This window comes from Eptatretus burgeri, chromosome 9, assembly GCF_056783735.1.
Source record: "Eptatretus burgeri isolate ZD-2024b chromosome 9, Ebu_testis_v1, whole genome shotgun sequence".
NCBI classification, from domain to species: Eukaryota; Metazoa; Chordata; class Myxini; order Myxiniformes; family Myxinidae; genus Eptatretus; species Eptatretus burgeri.
Genome location: NC_140969.1, coordinates 32,990,300 through 33,000,299, shown reverse-complemented (window position 1 = coordinate 33,000,299; position 10,000 = coordinate 32,990,300). Strand labels below are relative to the sequence as shown.

General features: G+C 52.3%; 1 long non-coding RNA gene across 1 annotated transcript in view; it reads right to left on the bottom strand.

The window, feature by feature from the left end:
- LOC147019863 (uncharacterized) overlaps positions 1 to 10,000 on the bottom strand; it is a 32,837-nt gene that overhangs the window by 21,586 nt on the left and 1,251 nt on the right. The window contains exon 1 of the long non-coding RNA XR_015061543.1: positions 8,725 to 10,000. This exon is cut by the window's right edge and continues 1,251 nt beyond it. This is a non-coding gene — a long non-coding RNA (uncharacterized LOC147019863). The remainder of the gene's footprint in view (positions 1 to 8,724) is intronic.

Below are 10,000 nucleotides of genomic sequence, written 5' to 3'. Positions count from 1 at the left end.
ATGTGTTGTCGGCGCCGTCTGCGAAGTAAAACTGTGTAAGTGTTGCCGTGTGCTCGCGTAGTCGGTAGTAGATCTGCATTGTGTCTTTTTTGTTGCATTTGCTTCTTGTGCAGAATTGTCGTGTTACTTTTACATTTGGTTTTGGTGCATAATTGTATATGTGTGCTTTCCGTTTGCCGCGGAATAAATGTGCTTTATGTTGAACTGTTTTTCCCGTTTCGCTTCGTCTTTTCTTTAATTGAATCTCCATCTTACTTCACGTAAAGGGTTGGTCGTGGGCTAAATACGCCCGATAATTAATCGGAACCGTCGAGGTTGACGATAACACCGCTCGGTTATCCCGATAGTACGGAACGGGTCGCTTAAAGTGGCCCGTGTCCGAAGTCGACCTGCGGCGAGGTGCGATTGCCCGGTCTACCCTCCGTGTGGGTACTTAGGTAGGTCGAATTTGGCGAACAACCCTATCCCACGCGGGGGGGGGGGCAATTGGCACGATCGTGGTGAGGCCGAAAGGCCCACCCGTGACTAGTTCCCGGCGTAAGTCCGAGAGGGTCACGACGGGATTGTCCGTCCGGTGGGCGACGTGCCGCGATTCGAGTTACGTGGCCGCTCGCACGCCGGCGGGCGCGAATCCGCAACACTGGTGTCAGGAGTGGGACACAAACTCATCCCCCTCCTCGCGACACTGGTGTCGGAGAGCGGGAAAACGGGCTCTCCTGTCTCCAGCTAAATTTACGGGAATCGGTCCAGGGGTGAGAGGAGCGACCCCCGATTCCCTCCAAATTACGAGCGATTTAAATTAACCCTTTACGAGAAATAAGATGGCGTCTCAAGGCGAGCGGGAGCCAGGGGTATTAGAAATGGATTTAGAATGTGTAGAATCCATGGTCCAGGATGAAAACCCCGTGCAGGAAGTGTTGGTTGTGCAGGAACACGAACTCCCCCAACTGAACCCAGAGCCCGAAATAGGTACGGCGGCGGCCGCGGTGTATGACACCTCCCTCCCCCTCTCCGCCAAAACCCCCCGATCCTCGCCGAATCCGCTCAGCTGAGTGCGCCCGACATGGCCCAGCTATACGCCATGCTGGAAGGAATCAGTGGGGACATGCACGAAATGAAAACAAATATGGAAACAAACGCAATCAAAATGAAGGAAGAAATGAAAGAGCTGCGGGGTGAGATGCAGAAAATAGGCCGAAGCCTGCAGGCGGGCATGGAGGCGACGACAGTGGAGCTCAAAATGGCGACGCCACGTGTGGGAGCGAACGAGCTGGGAGGGAGTGCAACGGCTGTCAGGCCCGCGGTGGAGGCGGGTAAGGAGAAAATAATTCGGGGGACGTGTTGGGCGAGAAGCGTGACGGTGACCGAGAGGGAAAAACTAATTAGGGTGACGGAGACGTGCACGAGGGAGACAAGAGACGAGGTGAAAGGAATTGCGAGAGAGAGAAAAGAACAATTAAGACGGAAAGCAAGGATGAGGTACGCGGAGATCGTGAAAGAGCAAGGAGTGAAAAACAGGGAAGGACGGGAGCGACTTAAGGAGAAAGCAAGGTTGACCTACATAAAGATAAGGGAAAGACACCAGAAAGAAGCAGAGACCAATAGACACGAGGAGACGACAGAAAGAATAAAATGTATAGAGACACGGGAGATAGAGGGTGAATTGGACAAGGTTAGTGACGCACACACACACACAGAGGTAGTGGAGGACCATGAGGGGGAGCTGGCGGACTGGGTGGAGGCCCAGTGCGAGCAGCTGGATGGCCTCCTCCAGGAACGAGGGGAGGGAGTATGCCCCCTTGAGGCGAGTCACGACCAGGTGGGTTCGGTCGTGCTTTGCGAGGTCGAGGGGAGGAGTGCTGTGGACAGGTGCACGGAGATATTGGGGGGTATAGAGGCCCCGGAGACCCTTGTGGGGACACGAATCCCCAGTGTGGTTGTCCCGGTGTGTGTGGTGTCGAGGTGTGTGTTCACGAGTGTGGCGAAATGCGTGCTGCAACGCACGCATAGCGCGGGTGCAAGGGCGTGTGTGAGAGCGACCGGGTGGGTGACAAAGACCCCGTGTGCGGAAGCGACCCCGTGTGTGAGTGGTGTGGTGGTAAGTGTGCAGAAGATCGTGCTTCCCAGCACGCCGTGTGTGGATGAGGAACCGCGAGCGAGTGCCCCCTCGTGTGTGAGTAGTATGGTTTGTGTGAGGGAAATGGCACGAGTGAGTGAAAGGCCGCGAGTGAGTGGAGCCACGTGTGCAAGGGTAATGGCATGCGTGACTGAGCGGCCGAGTGTGAGAGAGACAGCGTGTGCAAGGTCGCTGTGTGTGAGGGAGATGTCGGTGGGCATGTGTGAACATGCAGCCGCGTCTCCCGGGGTGAATGTAATGGAATGGTGTATGAGCGTCGTAACACGCAGGTGTGCGTGGGTTGAATGGCGACGACGACGGCAACAGAGGGAGAAAAGCCGAGTAGCGGCTGTAGATGTTTTGCGAACCGTGCCGGGTTCACCCAGCAGCGAGCGCGAGGTCCGTGCCGTGCAACGCACGAGGCCCCCACGTGCTCGTTTGCGGGAGTGAAGTCCCAGTCCGGAAACGAGCGCGGTGAATGTTGCCGATCCCGCGACGGACAAAGTTTAGGCGGGATTATGGATTTGGACCGGATGGGTTCTCCACGCAGGCGTGTGTGTGTGTGTGTGTGTGTGTGTGTGTGTGTGTGTGTGTGTGTGTGTGTGTGTGTGTGTGTGTGTGTGTGTGTGTGTGTGTGTGTGTGTGTGTTGAGCTCCAACGGGCAAAGCACATGTGTTCGCGTGGGGAACCCCTCGAGACGTGGGGCTTGTGTTTTTTCTTATGCGCACGGTGACGTCATGGCTGCACGTGGGGTTGGAATCCGGCAGGAGGGGTATCCCTGCCGGATGATACCGTCCAAGGAGGGACGAGGTACACGTGCAGCTGCATGACGTCACGGGCAGGTGCAAAGTGCGTGAGCTGTGAGTTGCCGCGCTAGTGCTGCGCATGGAAAAAAAAAAAAAAAAAAAGCAAGCCTCACTTTCGGGTGCACAGGATTCCCGGGCAAGGGGTGGAAGACCCCCTTACCTGGGCACAGGATGGAAACTAGTTAGGGGGAAGGGTTAGCATAGCTAGACCAGCTCCATGGGGCAGGGGTAAGTCCTCATGGGGCCTGTGGAATGGATTAGTTAGAGGGATTTAGATGAGCTTTAGGTGGGGAAATAAAAGTTATTTTAGAGATTTGGAGACAGTGACAGCCTTTGGATGTGTAGAGTTGACGTAGTTTAGCTACGTAGTGTTAAATGGAACGTGCTATAGTTTAAGGGACGACGTGGGAGCACGAGTTAGTTAGGGGAGGTAGTTAGAAGGATGGCGGAGTTCAGCGGTGTGTGTGTTGAAGAGTTGTGAGGTGAGTACATGATGAGTGAGTGAGGCCAGCGGGTCTGTGTGAGTGGAGCGAATGGGGAATGCATGGTGCGATGAGTGAGTGGGGGAGGAGTGACTCCTGCCCAAGGGACCCCAGGGTCAGTGTAGAGTGAGTTAGGGGGTTAGTTAAATTGAAAAATGGAGGTCGTTTTGTTGTTGGTGTGAATGTAGGCTCGAAACCCATTTGGAGGGGTGCAGGAGCCCTGTTGACGGGCTGGGAGGCGTGGCTGCGAAAGGTGAGTATCGCTGAGTGGGTACCCCGGGCACCAGGCTAGTCGGCCGTGGTAGGCCAAGGGCCCATGGGGGGCCGGGATAGCATAGTGGGCACGGGTGCGTCTGCTTGGTGCGGGAGCCCGGGGCGCCGTTAGCCGCGTGGGCAGTGTTGTGGGCACGGGTGACCCTCGGAAAGGGGCCTGGGAAGCCAGCCTGCCACATGTGCATTTCAGGGGAGGTGCCATGGGGGGCACTCCCCGGTGTTTAGGGAGCTGGTAGGCTCGGAGGCAGTGTAGTGCCCGGGGGTGCCATAGCTGGAGATTCGGCAGAGGGTCGTGCCTGCCAAAGGGAGCCACGCGTCCCAGCCATGAGACCGTGTGAGGGCACGGAGAGAAAATTGGGGGGCGAGGCCCGAAATTGTGAGGACACCAACACAGGCGACGGGAATCTGGGTTGTTAGAACCGATAGTTTAAGCGAGAGGCGCTTGTTGGAAGCCCCGGGGTAGTTTAACAGGTTAATGGTTAGGGTAGATTAGGAAGTGTACCCCTCCGCACCATCCATCCCCTCGCTCTCGTTGTGGGCCGCTGGACCCACTTTGGGTTAGATCGCTGAAGTCTGGGGAGGTCATTCTGAGGCTTCGTTGGGCCTCGACACAGGACGCTAGCTCTCCCTTGTTCCCACCCGGGAAGGGAACGTAGGGGATGGGAGTAGGCTAGGTGACAGGATAGGTTAGCCGAACAAGGACAGTACAGGGGGTTAGGGGACGATTTATAGTGGGGAAGTAAAAATAAAAAAATAAATTGGGGTTTGACAAATTAAGGGAGTGGGTATAGACAGTGACAGGCAAAGGCGATAGGTTGGGAGGGAGACCGTAGAGTAGGTCCGAGCCCGCCTTCCGAGTGGCCAGCACCACCGCACTCCCTCCACCAACCTCCACTGAACAGCGAAGGCTGGCCAGCTTCATCGGCAGCTGTTGTTTTGCTGCAAGGCCTGTGCCGGCTGGATCGTCTGCAGCTGCTGTGCTGCAAGGCCTGTGCCGGCCGGATCGTCTGCAGCTGTTTTCTGCAAGGCCTGTGCCGGCCAGTTCGTCTGCCGGCTGTGTTTGCCTGCAGCGGCCTTCTTCTGCGGGCTGTGTTTGCCTGCTGCCTTTGCCATGCCATGCCCACTGCCCCTGTTCACCAGCCCCGTTCAATTTTTGCTTTGCCCCCCCCCCCCCCGTTCATTGCCATGTGCGCCAGGATCAGCAAGCAACAGTTTGCAAGCTGCAAGAACTGCCCTGTTGGCAGCTACAACACGGGCCTGCAGTGGCGGCCCGTGCACCGTGTTTGCGTCCATCCATTCATCCATCCATCCATCCATCCATCCATCCGTTGTGCTCATTGCGTGTGCCACTTGAGCTTGCACGGAGACTGCGTTTGTGCGGCCCATGCACCGTTGTTTTTCACTGGGTTCATTTCAAAAGGGAAGGCCTTGGACTGCGTGTGAGCAGCCGGCCACGTTCCCTGTCACCTGCATTGTTTGAGCCAGAGACTGCGTGCGAGCAGCCTGGCTCCCTGCTAACTGCTTTCTTTTTGCAGAGTCCATTGATCCTGGGCCATGGTTTAGTGTAAAATTTGTAAGTTAAGGTAAGATGTACTGTACATATGAGTGCGCCCCCGGCATGTCTGTCTTAGCGCCGGCAATTTTATTTAAGTCGTCCGTGTGAGTGGGTTTGTTTAGGTAGTTACTCAGCCCTCAGGTTATTTATTTTGGGGACATGAATACCATGAATGTCGCACTCAGGGATCCGTAGGTAAAATGTACTAGGGGAGAACTACACATGATGGCACACGAAAATTTGACGACTCGGGACGAGTCTGTAAAAAGGGGAGGGGGTAGTGTTGTGGTTGACGAAATTCGCAAACCACCATTCAGGTCCCGTAGGTGAGATATCTCTGTAAGTATATGTGTAGTTTGCCCAAACCCGTTGTTTAGAGGGAATAAATGTCATTCATTCGGGCTGCGACCCTTTTAGATAGCCGTTTTTCTTTTACTATCTTTATTTTGGACCAACCGCCATTACTACCACCACAACCACCACCAACCGCATCTCGACAACCACAGCCACCTTCTCCAGAACCGCCTTCACAACACAAACCTTCTCCACAACCGCTTTCACACACCAACCACCAACCGCAACGCCGCTTCACAACAACAGCAATGCCAACAGCCACGACCTTTACCGTCACAACTCGCCCTCGCAACCATCGCATCACCGCCATTCCCGCGCCGCTTGTGGGCACCGATACTGGACTCGTACAGGGCGCGCACCGTGCAGCGGGTGCAAAAACACCAGCCTTTCCGAGAAATCGGATCAAGAATGATTCACGCCCACTTCTGTTCCGTCCTATCAGCGAGCGTGGGGCGATTTGGCCCCGCCTCCAGGCGCGTCGGAGTATAATCGCTATATGCAGATCCGCGGATCAAGAATGATTCACGCCCACTTTTCCTCCGTCCAATGGGGGAGCGTGGCTTCGCCCCCGAGCCGTTCCTGATCCAAAAATCTGCATATGATTTCTCCTGTCGGACTATAAAGCGCCGAGCGCGGGGCGAGTTTCTGATTCGAGGAAAGGAGTTGAGAAGAGAAGAGAGTTGGAGAGTTGTGGCGGCGGCGAAATCAGTCGAGAGAGTGTCTGTCGGGGTCCGGAGAGTCCGGAGAAGCCAAGAAGCTTTGTGGAGGTCTGCGCTCGTGTCAGAGTCGGGGAGCTGCGGAGAGGGGAGGCCGGGAACGCGATCGAGGTCGCAGTGGCGTCGCTCGTCGCGGGACCCAAGCCAGCCAGATATCCTCTTTCCTCCGAGCATCAACAACCCCCCCCTGTTTCCCCCCGCGCTGAGATAGCGTGAGAAGGGGGCCCCGTTCCCACCCCATTCCAGGCAGTGCCAGCGAGGCCCGCGGAGTCGGGGCGCCGCCGCCATTTTGCGGCTCATCACCAGACGGGTAGGCTCGACGCGGTCTCGGCCCCAGGCCCGTCTGCCCCCTTGTATTTGAGGGTGGCCCCTTTTTCTTTTGCTTTGGAGTATATGTGTTGTCGGCGCCGTCTGTGAAGTAAAACTGTGTAAGTGTTGCCGTGTGCTCGCGTAGTCGGTAGTAGATCTGCATTGTGTCTCTTTTGTTGCATTTGCTTTTTGTGCAGAATTGTCGTGTTACTTTTACATTGGAATGTAAAATGCCGCGGAATGTAAAATAAAATAAAATTGGAATGCCGCGGAATAAATGTGCTTTATGTTGAACTGTTTTTCCCGTTTCGCTTCGTCTTTTCTTTAATTGAATCTCCATCTTACTTCACGTAAAGGGTTGGTCGTCGGCTAAATACTCCCGATAATTAATCGGAACCGTCGAGGTTGACGATAACACCGCTCGGTTATCTCGATAGTACGGAACGGGTCGCTTAAAGTGGCCCGTGTCCGAAGTCGACCTGCGGCGAGGTGCGATCGCCCGGTCTATCCTCCGTGGTCGGTACTTAGGTAGGTCGAATTTGGCGAACAACCCTATCCCACGCGGGGGGGGGGGGCGATTGGCACGATCGTGGTGAGGCCGAAAGGCCCACCCGTGACTAGTTCCCGGCGTTAGTCCGAGAGGGTCACGATGGGATTGTCCGTCCGGTGGGCGATTTGCCGCGATTCGAGTTACGTGGCCGCTCTCACGCCGTCGGGCGCGAATCCGCAACAATATATATATATATATGTATATATATGTATATATATATATATATATATATATATATATATATATATATATATATATATATATATATATATATGTATATGCAGTTTCCATATAGTATGCATGCGCTACTTGTCGGGGGTCATGCGACCTATGATGCACCCTATATATTACCCAAACAAGATCATTTGATTTAGCATCTAGTAAAGTTTACAGCAGTTGTTTACAGCAGTTGTAAAACTTAATTTGGAAGTACAACATGGCAATGATGGGTCAAATGGCCCCCTTATTTTCTTGTTCAAGGTCATACAGGAACTGGTGACCATTCCTTCGGCCTAAGTCACATTTGCTCTACGGCGAGGATACGGCGGCCGTACGCCCTCTGAATTTACAGAAACGTGCGGCCGCCGTAGAGTTTCTGCGGTGGCCTCAGGGTGGCCCTACACCGTTTGGCTATCTTTTACAGGCCGTAAGGTCGCCGTGGAATTATAACGCGGAGTTTTAATTTTTTTCATTTCTACGTTCGCTGTAGCAATTTGACAAGCCGAAACAAAAAAACGGGTAAAAAAAAATAAAAAAGGACCCACTCGTTACCATCCGTCTGGCCGCACGTTCGCCTTAGGGGCCCCCTGCGGTCGCCTTGCGGGTACCTTGCGTCTGCCTTGAAAATTCTTTGGCCGCCGCAGGAACGCCCTAAGGTCACCGTGCAACATCAAATCAAAGACCGTACGGCACCCCCACGTTTTCCGTCTCCACAATTTATAAATACGCCGTGCAGCTCCCCGAAAAATAAAAACATGTGACTGCTACATTGTGTGACCATTGAAATACTGCGACCGCCGTATAATTGCTAGTGGCCGTAGATTTTGAAGACCCCACCGCCGCCGTGGCAAATGTGACTTCGGCCTTACACTCAATGTAGTTTTGCAGAGACTTTGGACACTTTATATATTAACTTCCATTCTGCATATGGAATATCACAGGCAGAGTGATTCATGAATGTGTATGCCATCCATCAGATGGACGTTAAACTAGCATCCCATCTACCAGCATTTGTTGGTGGAGATTATAGATCCAGTGGTGTCGTTTGCGAAGAGTGGGCGAGCTATCACCGGCACCATGGCCAAATTCCTGCCCTGATTTATTGTGCTGGAGTGGAGACACATCCAGTATTGTAACCCCAGCCAAGAAACTGCTTCAGCAGAACTGACACTGTATTGAGCGAGGTACATTTATACATTTTGTTTTGTGCTTTAGTTTAGTTATCGGCTGTAATAATGGATTACTTTATCTATTGGTCGTGAAATTTTCCGAAAGTGGCTTGTTCCCCTCTCGTTGAGTCTTCGCCACCAATGAATTACTGTAGATGAGAATCAATGCACTCACCACTTTCTTGGTTCTACAGGAGGTGTATCATGGTGATTCCATCCATCCAGTTTGATCAGTGGCCCCTGGGCCTGGCAGCCAGTGTAGTAATGTCTCATGTAGTTTACCAGCTTCCAGCTGTGGAATTCAAAAGGCTCGGCACAAATGGGGTCTCCATAGACAACATTGGAATGATATCTGAGCCAGTAGACCAAGTAATGGATGTAATAATCACATCTCCATGGGTTGTCCTCTATTAGCAGCGATTGCAAGGCATACATGTCCTGCAGTGTGCCAAACTCCAATGTTTGAAGCTTGTTGTCACGTATGTCCATGTGCTCCAGCATGTGAAGCCCATAAAAGGCATCTATGGTGTCAGGAGAAAGATTGGTTAGGGTTATTTACTACTGTATGTATATAATGAGATGACATAATTCAGGTACCAAACCTTTCAGGCTGGTTAACCTTTTGTTTTTCTTATGTTTATTCTCCAATATTTATTATTATTATTCCACCGCGATTTTGCGGGTTTATTCTCTTTTACATTCATTTTCTCTGCAACCACTTGTCAGATTTACATTAATTTTCACCACAGAGGAGCCATTACACCTGTATAATCTTTTAATGATAATTATGTCATCATAGGTCACATGGTCTGGCAGCCATGTTGGAAAAAAGTAAAAATTGATTTTTTTATTTTAAATATATGGCTCACTTGGTTGCGCCTGCATGGGTTTGACGGTCGAGGAGTAGCAATTCAATTGATACTGACATTGACCCCAGGAAAAAGGATCACTGCATTCATAATAAATAGTTTGAATAGTTACTAGGTCCTTAACTCATCAATCTTGTGTCATAAAGAGATGTTTGGGACCTTCTGAGACTCGGGGGAGTCTCAGTTTACCCTGTGGACCCATGGTGAAAACATTTATTATATTTTGATTACTGACTTCTTCCCCTCTCAGAATTTGCATGCACACACTTGAAAACATTTATTACTTTGTGTTCAGGTTATTTAAAGCCTGGTGTTGGCTTAGTGGTTAGGGTGGCGGCTTGGGATCCAAGGGTCCTGAGTTCATGCCCTGTTGGCTGCTGAATTAACACCAGGGGGATGACTCAGCCTGTCATCCTTCTGAGGTCGGCGAAATGAGTGCCAGTGTACTGGTCCCGGTGTATGCCCCGGTTAGAATAGGTGTACCATATCCCTGTGTGTCGTAAGAGGCGACCAGGGTTAGCGTCAGGAAGGGCATCCGGCCATAAAACATTGCCTCAAGAAAAAAAGCCAAACCCCTGCACA